Source organism: Anthonomus grandis, chromosome 2 (genome assembly GCF_022605725.1).
Source record: "Anthonomus grandis grandis chromosome 2, icAntGran1.3, whole genome shotgun sequence".
In the NCBI taxonomy this organism is placed as follows: domain Eukaryota; kingdom Metazoa; phylum Arthropoda; class Insecta; order Coleoptera; family Curculionidae; genus Anthonomus; species Anthonomus grandis.
In genome coordinates, this window is record NC_065547.1 from 12,234,300 (window position 1) to 12,249,917 (window position 15,618).

Here is a 15,618-nt window from a genome sequence, read left to right on the forward strand (position 1 = left end):
TTGAAGGTGCCTTTAGTTACCTAAAAAATATTTAATTCTATTTAAATTTAACTTAAGAGCCTTGAATGTGCCTGAAATATTGCTCGAATATATTAAACATTGCTTTATTTACCTAGAAAAAAAAAACAATTTTAAAAATATGAAACATTTATATAAAATTGGGAAATTTTATGCACACATAGCATGATAAATCATGATAACCGCTTAAGCTTATTCAAGATAAATCTTCTCAAGAGCCCTCTGAATTGATTCAAAGTAATACAATTTTTGATGTTAGCATGCAAGTTGTTAAATAGAATTAAACCTTTGTATAGAATTGAATTATGCATTTGGGTTGTGTTATATCTGTCGATTAGTATGAAGTCTATACGATTTCTTGTATTATAGTTATGTATATCTTCAAAAACTCTTAATTTATTACAAATATAATCGGGAAGCATCTGATGTTTTAATTTAAAAATAAACAAATAAATGTTATACAAAATTCTTTGATGTACAGACAACATATCTAGGACACCCAACATAGAGACAACAGGCGTGTAACGATTACAATTTAGAATCAGTCTCATAGCTCTATTTTGAATTCTTTCCAGTTGGTCAATTCTATACTGTGGCAAGTTAAACAATAATGTTGAACAGAACTGTAAATGAGGAAGAGCAATGGCATTGTAAAGTTTTAATTTGATGTACATTGACAAATTCTTTCCAATTCTTGTGATAAATCCAACTTTTTTTGAAAATTTTCTCATTACATAATCTGCATGAGCATGGAAATTTAGATTGGCATCGAAAATTGTTCCCAAATATTTAATTTCTTTGGCATACAAAATACTTTCCCCATTCACAGAAATCTGTATATTGCCCATGTCTATAGAACTTAATCTAGATCTCTTGCCAAATATACAAAACTTGAATTTACTTGCATTTAAACTTAGTTTATTTCTACAAAGCCAGATGAATAAGTTATTGAGTTCAACGTTCATGACCTGTTGCAGTTGATGAATGTCTTTACCCACCACATAAAACATTGTATCGTCCGCAAACAACACCACATTACACCCCCGCACTACCTCCACCAAATCGTTGACATACAATAAAAATAGCAAGGGGCCCAAGACCGTTCCCTGCGGCACACCATGCTTTGCATTAACACTTTTAGATGAACTCTTTTTTTACATGACTCGCTGAACTCTACCACTTAGATAAGATTGAAACCACTTTAATACATTATGTTTAAGGCCTATTATAACCGTTCTAATTTCCTAATTAATATTTCTCCACTCACGGTTTCAAATGGTCTCTTCAAATCCAAAAACACAGCCAGTACTAGATTATCAGAGTCAAAGGCCCTGAGAAAATTATCAACTATATTAATAATGACAGACTCACATGAATGATTCTAACGGAACCCCGATTGGTTAGGTACAACTATTTTATTTATGTTACAATGTTCGAGTAGCTGTTCCTTAACACATACTTCAAGGAGCTTCTCATAAATAGGTACGGTGTTAATTGGCCGAAATTGATTACACAATTTAGTGTTTTGCACTTTTGGAACAGGAACAATAGTAGAAAGTTTCCAGGCTTGCGGAAAAATTCCCAGTACTTAAGGATGTATTGGTAATATCCAAAAGATGATCACCCACAACATAAGCAACATCGCAAAGAACCTGCTTAGAGATGCCACTCTCCTCACCATTAACGTTTTTTAGATTCTTTAGTATTTCCTTCATTTTAGTCATCGAAACTTTATTAAATTATGTTAAGGTATTCTGGAATGAAGGTGATTCAATAAAATATGTTTGACCATTTGCTGCTGGTGGAATATCTGCAAGAATAAGATCAATACTATTCACGAAATAATTATTAAACCTATGTGCAATATCATCCTCCTGTGTCATGATTTCATTTTCAAACTTTATTTCATTAGGCATATTTTGGTTTTTGCCTGGCAAAAGCGTATTCAGGTTTTTCCAGAGTTCTTTTTGATTATTTTTATTTAGATCTATGGTATTCGGAAAAAATCTGTCCTTTTCTACTCTTATCTTGCTTACTATGGTATTTCTTATAGCTTTATATTTATTCCAAATGTTATGGTTATTTTCTATGACAGCCCTTTTATATAATCGATCCCTTTCCTGAATTTGCTTCCTTATATCTTGAGTTATCCATTTTTTATCGGCATATTTCTGTTTTTTGCATAATTTTAATCCTTGGGCACATACTGTCAAGAATTGTTCTAATATTTGTTACAAAAGTATTAGCTAGTAAGTCAACATCTGAACTATTTCTATTCCAATTGCATGGAAGCAGTTCTTCCTAAAGTTTATTGAATTTATAAACTTTAAAAGACCTAGTATAACTTACTAGATCCATTGGCTGTTCCTTCGATTGATCTATAGAAATTGATATAATAGAATAGTCACTAATTTTAAGAGTTTGATGGACTTTATGCAAAAGAGATTTGTTATTTGAAATTAAACAATCAATCAGAGTCTGACTTCTTTGGACTATTATAGTTGGAGTCTTAATTATTTGACTAAACCCATTGGTATAGATGATACTTAATAATTTGTTAATATAAAAACTGTTTTTTAATAAATCAAAATTAAAATCCCCAAGAATAATGTTGGTGCCATTAAATCCACTAACTTGCTCTAAATATTCCCCAAAAAAACTCTCTAAATTTGGCACCTTCTGAGGCGAATGGTACAAAACAGAGCACAAATATTTACCTCCACCCATAGATAGCTCAAAAGACAACAACCAGACATAATCATCAATAGACAATACAGATCTCACTTTATATCTAATATCGCTTCTAATAAGGGCCAAGACCCCACCTGTTCTACTGTTGTTAAAGTGTTTGATAAATAATTCAAAGTAACGTCCAACAGTTTAATAATGGTTAAAAATTACTTGGAAGGTCTTGGAAGTGTGTGCAATATTACTTGGAAACTACTTCAACTAAATAGAAAAGAAAACGTAATTTTTCGAAAATATAAGAAATTTACATAAAATTAGAAACTCTCAAATCTAATATTTAAGACCTGTGACTTGCAGTTTAATTTATGACTATTTAATTAAATTTAGGGCATTCGTGCAATATTCGAAATAAAACTTAAAAAATTATTTCTACTATCAGAAAGAAATAAAACAACTTTTTTTGGAAAAATAATTTACCTGAACTTGTAATATATTTTGTAGCCATTGTTTATGTAAAATTTTAACTTTCATTTTATGCTCATAATTTTATCTTTACTATTTTATATTTACAATTTTAACTTTCCATTTTATCTTAGCAATTAATTTTAATTTTAATCTTGGAATTGTATTTACAGTTTAAAACTTTTTTATCCTTACCATTTTTAATCTAGGTTAGTTTTTATCACTTTTTAATGTTTAGTTTTTTGTGCTTCTCAAGGTTTTTGTATTTTTTTTTCTCCTTGCAGCCTTATGTATTTTATAGTTTAAATATTTTATATACTTTTTGATACCAGTTTTTTGTATGTAGCTATTATGCTAAATAAACGACATTATTATTATTAAACAAAAAATAAAAGTAAAAATTAAAAAGATTTTTTTTTTAAATAAAACTAAACTAACAATATTTAATTTAAACAAATGGAAATGCTGAAAGTATTTTTTTATTTATTTCTGATTATGTTATTCTTTGGTACTGTAAAATCTCAAGTTTCAAGGTTTATGTGGGTATTTTGAAATTTAAGCTTTAATTAAATTACCTGGAAAATACTTAAAATTAAAAGAATTCAAACAGTCGAGTGAAAAAATCTTCTACTGCCTAAAAGAATTAAAAAAAACTTTCTTTAAAAAAAATATTTGCTAGAAAAGGTAATATTAAAATCAAAAATTAATTAAATATATTTAAAAAAATTAGATTAATAAGAAAATCTTAGACAGACAAAACATTGAAAGGCTAGAATTAGTAAACAACTTTGTTTAAGTACAACATATGCACAGGGGCAGGGGGGTAATTTGTTTACAAATATATTCATTGGTTCTTTATTGTCAAGTTTATACGTATTATCAAAAGAGGAAATTTTCAGCTATATATTAACACATATAATAATGTTACATTTTGGATTAAAAATAAAAAGTAAAAATACATACATATGTTATTCTAAGCGCAAAAATAACATCTTCAAAGCAAAAAAATTATATCATTCCTATTCCTAAGACCCCTTCTTTCGAATTCAAAATGGCAACACCGCAGGCAAAAGCTCTTTTTCTTTATCTTTCTGTTTTTTCATTAGATTTTGGTTGAAAAGGGAAAAAGGTTGGATCATTTCAGTTTTTTTTGTAAACTGTTACGATGGTAAAAACTTGTGCCATTTGTGCCGCATCATAAGAAAACGTGATTTAAGCCGATATTTTCATAATTAAATACCCATCATAGTCATTAAATCATATTAAGGGAGAACCATCATCATAAACGTAAAATAATAAAAACTTACTAAGGAATTTATATTAATTAAAAAATATTTAATTTTTATAATAAGGCTTTTTATTAGATAAGTACAGGGTCTTTCCCCATATATTGACCCCCCTCCCCCTACAGGGGTAATGCGAAAAGTTAAAAAAAAAAATTTAATACAAAACTATTGGGGTTTTACTTTAAACTTTTGAATCCGGTGTTAAAATTTTTTTTTTCGTTTAGAAATGTCACATTTTAACAGATGATCAGTTTTTTCTTACGGTACACCCTGTATATGACTTCATAGTTAAGAAGAGCCGAATTTTCTGATTTCAAATATATATAGTTTAACTATGTTTTATTAAACCGTTTCGGAAATATCGGGCTCCAAACTTTAAAAAAATAATATATTGAAGATGGTAGGCGCTGCATTGTTATTGTTTGACATTTATTAAAAAACAAATCATTCAGATGACATTGTCATTTCTTGTTTGTTGACCTATAAATGTTAAAAAATGCCGTACAGTGCTGAAGAAAAATGTGACATCGTCCGTATATTTTATAAAAATAATAATAACGCAAATGCCGCCAGAGAGGAATATCGTCGAACCTTTCCTTTACGTGCCATTCCGGAAAAAAATACGTTTAAAAATATAGAACGAGCATTTTGCATCAGGAAAACTCTACGAAGAAAACGTCGGACAGTTCTTGTCGATCCAGAAGAAGAATTACATATTTTGCTATATTTCGAAGGTAGGTAAGTTTTTACTAAATTTTTAATACATTTAGATCTACGTTATCATGTTCGGGCCTTGTCTCCCTCCCCCCTTGTCTCCCCTTGTCCCCCCTTGTCCCCCCCCTTGTCTCCCTTAAATTGCCCATAAAAAATGTTGAATTTCTTTTTAGAATACCCAAATCATTCCATAGAAGATGCCAGAATTTACTTTGATCGATCGGCCAAAAAAATTTATTCAACTTTAAAAAAGTATAAATATTTTGCTTAAATCGAATATTACCTGTTCAAACTTTAAGTGTAGAGCAAATAAATAAACGGGTAGAATTTTGTTAAGAGATGCTAGTGCTAAAAGAAGAAGATAATACCTTTTTTAAAAAAAATTTGTGGACCGACGAGTGCACCTTTACAACCGCAGGCATTTACAATCGAAAAAATGTTCGCTTTTAGTTAAGAACAAACCCCTGAATAACACGGGAAATTAAGTTTCAAGGGCGGCAATCTCTACATGTATGGTGTGGATTTTTAAATGACCAGGTCATAGGTCCTATTTCTTATAAGGGCAACTTGACAGGAGAAATATACCTAGAGATGCTTACTTATCAAATTGAAGCTAAACTTGAAGATCTACCCATAAGGCAATACGAGCAAATAGTTTGGCATTAAGATGGTGCCCCACCGCATAATGTGTTACCTGTTTTGAGATTTTTAAATGAAAGATATAACCTGTGGATTGGACGAACTGGGCCAATTCGTTAGCCACCAAACAGTCCAAACCTGACACCTCTTGATTCATTTCTGTGGGGTTACCTGCAAAATAAAGTTTACGAACAGAGAACTGAAAATGTCGAGGAGCTCCGCAGAAAAATTATTACCGCGATAGATGATATCAATCAAAATCATAGACAATTTATAAGGAATACAATACACAAAATTGAGCAGGATTATATAAACTGTATTGATAATGGTGGTGGTCATATGGAGCAGTTATAGTTATAATTACGTCTAAATTAAAGTTTAACAATTGTTAAAATAATGTATCTTTGTCAACAAAAAGATGCTAAATATCACCATAGTAATAATAAATCTTCTGTTTTTATTGTTTCTACTCAATTCATTTATCTTAAAAAAAACGCTAAACAATAACAATGCAGCGCTTACCAAGATCTTCAATATATTATTTTTTTAAAGTTTGGAGCCCGATATTTCCGAAACGGTTTAATAAAACATAGTGAAACTATACATATTTGAAATCAGAAAATTCTACTCTTTTTAACTATGAAGTCATATGCAGGGTGTTCTATAAGAAAAAACTGATCATCTGTCAAAATTTGACGTTTCTAAACGAAAAAAAGAAATTTTGACATCGGATTCAAAAATTTTAAGTAAAACCCCAAAAGTTTTATATTAATTTTTTTTTTAACTTTTCGCATTACCCCTGTAGGGGGGGGTCAATATATGGGGAAAGACCCTGTACCTTTTCTCTATTATCGTACGTTAAAAAAACGCATAAAGAGTTCATAAACGGTAATATTGTTTGAAGTTTAAACCATAATCTATTAATACTTAATATTTGTCATGTAAATATTTTTTGAGGACGTCACTGGTAAAGATTACTTGTGTTAGTGGAATCAACAATACGATCGAGCGGCGTTGCGATATTGTTGCTTTTTCCTCTAATACACGTTATTTACATTCATTTTACTTTGAATGTTGACTTCTTTATAGAATAACTTATTAGATTTTAGGCAACAAAAATTGAACAAGCTGCCCATAATTCTATGGCAATGCTAATTCTAGTCTTTTAATGTTTTAGAAAAAAATAAAATAATTCAAAAGGCAAAAGTACCTATATTTTTTTAAGTTTTTGAGTAGTGCCAGGCATTTTTCGTGATTTTCTAAAATGCTTATTTTTATTACTTCTTTTGACAAGGCTTTTTTATTATTTTTTTTAGGTTATTTCAAGGCCACAAATAATTATTTAAAGTTTTTTTTTTAGTTCTTTGGAGCTTGAGAAGCTAAAATTACCTGTAAAATATTTAAAAATTATATAATAAAAGTTCAGTGATATTTAAAAATGATTACAAGGGTCTTAAAAAATTTATAACAAAATTTATAGAGAACAAAAAGATTTAAAAATATGAAAAAATATTATAAAATCGGAAAATTGAAGGCATTTGTGTAATAATGTGTGCAATAATTCTGTCTAAAAACTTCTTTAGAAGATAATTTACTAAAAAGTCTATATTATAAAAATACAAAAAAAATTATTTGATTAAAAATATTAAATTCAACTATTTTATTGGAAAAATTAATAAGGATTAGTATCAATTTTCTTTAAGTACTGTGGAATTTGGAGGCGTTAATTTTAATTAATCCAGGAAACTAAAACAGTTTATTATTATATATAATTTATATTAATTATCTTTAAGAAATGATTTTAGGCAGTTAAAATTTTTAACGTTTTCAGCTTTACACTTTCAATTTTGCTGCCCAAAAACTGTTTGGAATATTATTTGGATAATTTTAAATCAGTTCAACTACCTGAAAATTTTTAAAAAACTTCTTATCTTTAAAAATAAAGTTTAAAAAAATACAGCTTTACCCACAAAGCAGAATTTTAAGAGAGCTTTTTTAAATTCTTTCAAAAAACTGCCTTACAAAGTGAATAATAAGTCAATATAAAAAAAAAACATAAAGTAAAAGTACAAATTAAAAAAGAATAAGATGGTAAGATTGATTTTTTTAATTAGTTTTTTAGATAGCCGAAGACATGTTTACTTATTGGGAAGTTTTTCTTCAATTTTCTTTGAGTAGTAAGTGATTTCAAGGCGTTGAAGTATTTTTTTCTAGGTACTTTTAAACCAAATTGCATAAAAAATGGTTTCTTGTATTTGATGCTATTGTAAGTAAATTTATTTAAAGTAATTTTTCCATAAAATCGAAATCATTTTTGAAAATCACAAAACAGTTTTACCACTAACCAAAACTCTTTATTTTATTCTCGCCACGTCAAGTTCTAATATTATCAATGACTAAGAGAAAAAGATAGTTTCTATTTCAAAGGTGATAAAGTAAAGAAAGCTGAAGATATTTAAAATTTGATATTGTTATTGAAAATAGCTCATATAAAAAGTTTTAAACAATTATCTTGTATGTCAAAACAACATTAAATGATTGCAGAAACCTTGCTTCCTCTTCAAATATATTATTTTAAATTTTCCAAAATTATATTTTTTACCAAAAATTTATAAACCCGATATTTAAATGAGACCATATGTCACCACTATATAATCTCCAATTTACATTTTAGTTTTTGTGTAAAATAATTTGAGACATTAAAGTTACTTTGTGAATATCTTTCAGTCAAAAACAGTTTATTGCAAAAGTCAATAATTGAATTTTAATAGAAAATTAAATTTTTGTTCCTTTGGATGTATCTCTTGGTACTCAAGCATTCCTGAAATTTTGGGATATTTGACTAAACTTTAAGAAAGTAATGGTTTTATTAATATCTGAGATATAAATAAATTACCCAAACTCTGCAGGTCACAAAATAATTTTCAATACAACAATTCATATTCTGAACAAGTTGAGGGTACAGCCATGGGTAATTGCCTCTCTTTCTTTCCAACAGAGTAGAGTTAAATGCAAAAAATACTTTCCAAGAGTTTGATTAATATATGTTGATGATGTGTTTGCCGTGTTCGACAAAAGCAAATGCAATATAAAGAAAAGAAAACTTTTGTTGCAATACCATATGATATTATCTTGCCTAAAGGCTTTAATAGAGATTCTCAAAGCTTATATATGCACTAAAATTATCATATACCTATATAAGATCTTCTACTTTAATATACTAAAAACCGTATAAAGAAAAAACCCTTAAACCTCTAATAAAATCAATCACTAATCCCTTAATCCAGATTTCATCGAAAAAAGAGTAATTTATTAGAACAGGAGGGATCGATTAATAATTAGTGTCGACACTTCCTTTTTATATCAAAAATACCAGCGGCTTCTTCTTCTACTTCTTCTTCTCTGTTTTTTATTTCGTTTCATCCCTAAGAATTCCACAAATAGTTAAGGGAGAGCAGAGTTTGCGCCCTCTAAACTGTACGCGGTTTCGTTAAATCGGGCGCAGTTTTAGCGCGTCCCTCGCACGATCCGCATCTTTTTCTGGATCCTGGTCCGGTATTATCTGCTCCCGTATCCGCGTGATATTTATACGCCGAAATTTTTGAATTTTTATTATTTTCGCGCGCGAACTTTTTTTTGTTATGATTGTTTATTGAGATTTGTGGGGTTTTTTGCTGTTCTTGTGGTAAAGTTGTAGGTTTAAGATATACTGAAAACTTTGTTTTTTATTTCTTGAACGAAAAAACTTAGTGTGGTGGTGCGGGGATTAAGTTAGAGAGATTCAAGTAAGCATAGAATTAAAAGGGAATTTTTTTTCTTTTATTTGGGTATGTTTTTTAAAATGATCCATATATTTAAAAATGTATTTTTTGTTGAACGCACACGTCATCCTCTGAATCGATAAAATTTAAACTGAAAAATTTTGAACAAAACTTTCAACTACCAGGAACTATTCCAAAAATAATGTGAACTGCTTCAACAAACTGTAAAATTACTTAAAAAACTCTTTAACCGACTAAAAATATTGAAAAAGGAGAAAATTCTTATTAGAAAATTATTTAATAAAAAACTAAATTTTGTTTAATAAAATCTTTAATAGTTTGTAACTGTCTGAAAGAATTAAAAACTTGATGTTGTTTTAAAAAAATTGAAAATATTAAGAAAATATCCTTGATGCTTGAAATACATTAAAAAAAAAACTGCTTCAACTAATAATAATAATAAACCGTAAATTATTATAGAACCCCCTCCAATAATAAAAACAACCAAAATTTTAATTTATACAAGAGAACAATCTAATCAATTTTAATTAGAAATGTGCTATACTCACGTGATGACTATTTCAATTCGCCCAAAAATTTTCATGTAGCATAATTGAAGAGCTAAGTGGATAAAGGTGTTAAGCAGCAAAAGTTAATATTTGAGCAAATCGAGTTTAAAAATTTAGAATTTATAGTCTATGTAACTTTGTTGTTTTAAAAGTCATAATTTCTAAATTTAAAACAGACAGTGGCATATATAATGTACTTCATATTATTAAAAAAATACAAAAAAAAAATCAGAAGTTTATAAAATATTTACTTTTTTTTGTACTTACCACCTTTATTCACTACATTACTGTCGATAATTTATTTGTTGATAAATGGATAATGGTAGTAAGAAACAATACTTTAAATATATTTGCAACGATTACAAATGCTTTTAAAAAATCAACTAATAAAAGGACAGTAATTTTGTCAAACCAGACATTTACTAAAATTTGTTGTACTTGTCACCTTTATTCAGCTCACACTTGTTATTTTACTTACTCACTGAATATGGATAATGGTACTAAGTACAAAAAATGTATACCCAAAACAGTAATATACCAGTTTATTTTAAAAATGCGTTGAAGTTTATGTTAAAAAAACTATCAGTATGAAAAAAGTAAATATTTTATTGTTCTTTGTTGCCAACACAAAAAATAAAAGCACAAAACTAAAAACAAAAAAAAATGTTATTCTGCTGTAAAAACTGTTTTATTTTTTCTTTCTTTTTTCTTCCTGTGGCATAAGTTCTTCCTTCTTAATGACATTTTCGTAGAAATATCTGTACTCTTCTTTAACAGACGCCAATTGCTCCTTTATATTTTCAATTTTTTCCTTAGACAGCTGACCAAGTTTTCCTGCTCGGGGAAGTCGTAATGTGGGGTCTGCTTCAAATTGGCGTTTCATTATACACACTTCTTTAAATGGGGCTTCTTCTTCATATAAATCTTTGTATAGATAATAATCAAATCTTTCAACTTTGATCCATTTTACTGCATCTCTAAATTGAACTTTTTCATTAAGTGTGTTTATTTTTCTGTTTACCACTTTTAGCTGATTGGGTAAATCAGAAAAAAGGCGAAAATGTGACTCCATATCAACAACGTGGTTATTCTTATCGGCTTTACTGATAATTTCTCTGTACTGGCCCGGAAGATAAATTGTGCTGTGTTTTCTAAGAACTTTTTCGATTCGACCAAAGTCGCGATCTGAATCCAAAAACGAGTGTCCAACTTCGGGAAACTTATGTTCAATTATTTTGAAGTATCCTTTAACAATAATCAGTTGATATAGGCAAATCATCATAAAATTTTTATTCTGGCCTGCACATGAATCTGACCAGATTATTAACTGATCTTTTTCCCTTATTGCAGCATCAAATTCAATTAAAGTTAGCAAGGAGCTAGCGACTTTCGTGCTTCCTCGGTTAGCAATGTCCTCTATCCAAGTGAAAAAATTTGCTTGATTTCTAGTTGAAGTGATCGTATGAATACCAAGGTTATAAAATCTGCCGGAGATAAAAGGCTTTTGATGTCGTGAGCCTCGGAAGTGGCATAGTTTGCTGTAAATCTACAGTTCAGTAAGCCACTTTGTTATTTTTTTCAGCCTTTTATCTGTCACTTCGTTGAAGGTCAAAGGCTTTGTGAAATCTTTGTATATGTTCTTAATTTCCACTTCCGGCATCACACACACTACACGTGTCGCTCCGTGGATGTCCAAAGGATAGGTTGAATTTAGTTTCAAATATTCTTCTATATGTGTACTGTTAAAAATATCTGGTTTGTTTGCATCTTCAAAAACACTTTTCAAAATAAAGAGAATGCATTTTTCTAACAGATAGTAATGGTGACAGGTAGCGTTTGTTGGGATTTTTGTGTCTTGAATAGTGAGATTTTTCGCTTGGAAAGCTCTTGATATGATCCATCACATAGTCGCACACTTCGTTAGAAATTTTGTGTGGTCTATTTGAATGATGCTCTCTCATGTCTGGTGAAGGTGCGGCGTTTCCATTAGCTAACCGCTTTTGTAAATAGTCAATTTTTTTTCTGCCAATTTGATATACGAAGCTGTAGCGGTTCTAGGTTATGATAGTTTTTTAGAGCTATCATTGCCATTATTATCACTAATTAATCCGTCATTATTTTTAGTATTTACTGCCACCATATTTTTGGCATTATGCATTATTTTAGCCGTTCTTTGCATCATTTTTAATATAAATATTTAGAATAAATACTAACGACACTCTAACAATAGCAAGGTATGACAAGATATAAACAAATCAAGCACGTTTTCCGTCACAAAGTTATATCTAAAAAATGGATGAAGGTGTTAAGTGCGCTTAACCCCTTTATTCATTTGAGAACCGATTTTACCGATGCACTTAACTCCTTTATCCTTAACTAAAATCGTAAATATGTGTTGTACGTTTCTGAATAAAAGATATATAAAAAATGTGTACTTAACACCTTCATTTAGCACAAAATCTAACTTTTCGTCAAATTGTTGCTTAACACCTTTATCCACTTAGCTCTTCAATTGTAAGTCTTATTTCTTTAAAATTTTACCGTTGCTTTTAATTAAAAAATTTTGGAATTAAGTTTTACTGCACTATGACGAACAGTTTTAAAAAATCAATTGGAATGAATTAAATCTAAAATATGTTTAACATCATTTTTAACTATAAAGAAACATTTTAAACATTATTTTTAAATGCCTGAAAGACTACTGTTGTTTTGAATAAAATACTTAAAAAAGTTAAAAACCTCTTTAACTCACTAGAAAAATTGAAGAAAAAAATAAATTTCTGCCGCAAGAAAAAACAATTAAAAATTTAACTTGCTTGGTGCCTGAAAGACATAAAAAAATTATATTAAATGCCTCGAAAATTTTAATAATTATTTGAACAAAAATCACTTAGCACGATTGGAATAATTGAAAAAAAATAACAATTTCTGCCGGGAAAAATATTTAATAAAAAAGAAAACTGTGAATACTGAAAAATTAAAAATTCCTGCCTAAAGAACTTAAACATATTTCATTGCCTGGAAAATAACCTAAAAATGTTAGAAGCTTCCTTAACTGCCTGCAAAAATTAGAAAAATTCTAGTCAACTTATTGATCAATATACAAGTATTAACTTGTGAAAAAACTTGGAAAAGAAAACATTTTCATTTAAAAACTATTATTTAAGTGAATTTTTTACTGGATTTCATATAAGGGCGGAAAAGTTGTTTTATTCACTAGGTTGGATTTTAAAGTAGAACCAGTGTATTTTCATCTCGACTGCTTTGAACAAATTTTTGAATTTTGAATATCGTATTCATCTTACACCTAAAAAAAAATACATTTGGTTCAAAAAAACTAGAGAAACTTATTAAATCATCATCAAAAAAAAAACACTTATTTATTTTTCATAACCGACTTAAGAGCCTTGGATGTGCCTGAAATATTGCTCGAATATGTTAAAAATTGCTCTATCTATCTAGAAAAAAAAACAATTTTAAAAATATGAAAAATTTATATAAAATTGGGAAATTTTATAGACTTGTGCAATCCTAGAAATAAAATTTTGAAAAATAGCTTTTACTGATTGGAAGAATTAGAAAATGTATCTTTAAAAAATAATGAATCAATAAGTAAACATAAAATGAATCGTAGAAAATAGCACAAACTGACCGAAAATTTGTTATTAAAAAAATTTCAAATGCTCAAAGTATTTTTTTTAAATTTTCCAGGCATTTTTAGTAATTTGTTAGAATTTTTTTTTTATTGTTCTCCTAAAAATTTAATTTTTTTTAACTCTTCTTTCTTGTATGCCTTATTCTAAAATTTCTTAATCGCAATACATCTGAGACATCTAGGTCTAACTTTGAAGACTTAATGTCTATATTAACTTTAAGGTCCATAATAAACTGAAATATAAATAAACCTAGAAATACAAACATTAATACCTTTGTAAGCACAGGAATAACGAAAGTTAAACGACATAACGACTTTTTAAAGACTTATTTTATTTTAAACAGTATGAGTAATATAATAATATGAAGCAATAGGTTTACAAGAATCTAATTAATCTCTCTAATTTTAAGACCCAGGAAGCTATATAATAAAAATATAATGATATAGGCAACCAAGTTATGGAAATTCAGCATTTCTCACGCTAATAACTTAATCCATATTGACATTGGAAATGTTTCGGATGCTGATACAAACAAATCAATCTTAGAATAATTCAGCCGCATACCGACGTCGGCACGGGCCTGTGTTCAAAATTTTCGCCGGGCCCTTATTTCTGATAGGAAAACGCCGAAAATAAAATAATTGCCAAAGCAGACAACTTCTCTTGGCCCATTACAGCTTCTTAAGCAATTTTTAATAATTTTTAATTTTTAAAACGATCTTTCTGAAGAAGCTACTGAAACAGGAATTGTAAGAAAAATATTGCATGCGGTTACAATTTCGTTAAAACTGCAGCAAGATGAAAAATTTTGAATCAAAATAAATTCGAGTAGTTCTAAAATCGTATTGTCATTTATTTTTCCCTGAAAGCATTTTCTAAAAGATAATAATTGGGAAGCAATTGAATCGGATAGAAGGTCTGGATATTTAATATAAAGCCTTTCGCCCATTTCATATAATGTCTTATCCGAAATGGATGAATTACGTATAGTTTTTGGTAAAATTACCCTAAAAGTGTCGTAAATTTCGTTCAATGCGCCACTCCTGCTTTTTATTTGAGCAATAACTATGTCGATTGTTTTATAAAAAAACATTAATTTTAAACTATTAACGCTTTCAATGTGGTGGTGCTTTCCGCTCTCGTCAAAAAATATCTTGTTGCGAACTATTCTTTTTTGCACGAACTGAGTAGAGGTACCCCATTCTCCTGCTAATTTAATAACTTCCTGCATTAATAAGTGAAAATTATTCCTCATTTCTTTCATATTTGCATATAAAGTATTAAATAATATGACAGATTGATCAATATTTTGGTCTTTATTTTGTAAGAGCCTAAAAACGGTATCTACTTGTTTTAAGACATTTGTTTTAATTATAATTAAAAGAACTGTTTCAAATTTCTCTAACTAACTTTTTGTCAGTTAGAGCAAGAAGATATAAAGAACAGAAGATGTTGCTTCGGTAATTTCCGCTGTATTTTGAGAAGTAAGTATTATTTTAGAAAGTGTCTTTAATACATCAGTGTACCTAAAACGAAGAGCTTCCAAAGCATCATGCCTGGACGACCACCGAGTAGGTGCTAATTTTTTTAAAGTTATTTTATTTTGCTTCACACTTTGCAATAGCGCCCATCCTTTGATGCTGTGACCAAAAAACACATAAATTTTGAACCATCTCAAAAAAGTTTCTTACTTCCGCAATATCTTTAACTGAATCATTAAGAATTAAATTTAAATTATGGCTGCGCAATGCACATATGGAGCATGTGGTGCTATTTTTAAAATTTCCGCTTTTACACCTTTAACATACCGCTCATGTTAGCAGCT

General features: G+C 28.9%; 1 protein-coding gene across 3 annotated transcripts in view; it reads left to right on the forward strand.

The window, feature by feature from the left end:
* The window catches only part of LOC126750535 (limbic system-associated membrane protein-like), a 524,620-nt gene that overhangs the window by 52,597 nt on the left and 456,405 nt on the right, over positions 1–15,618 (forward strand). The window contains exon 1 of one of the 3 annotated variants that reach the window (XM_050460176.1): positions 9,325–9,592. The exons of the other annotated variants lie outside the window; for them this stretch is intronic. The gene's annotated coding sequence lies outside the window, so the exon portion shown is untranslated. Of the gene's footprint in view, positions 1–9,324; positions 9,593–15,618 lie in introns of those variants that run through there. 3 annotated transcript variants of the gene reach the window in all.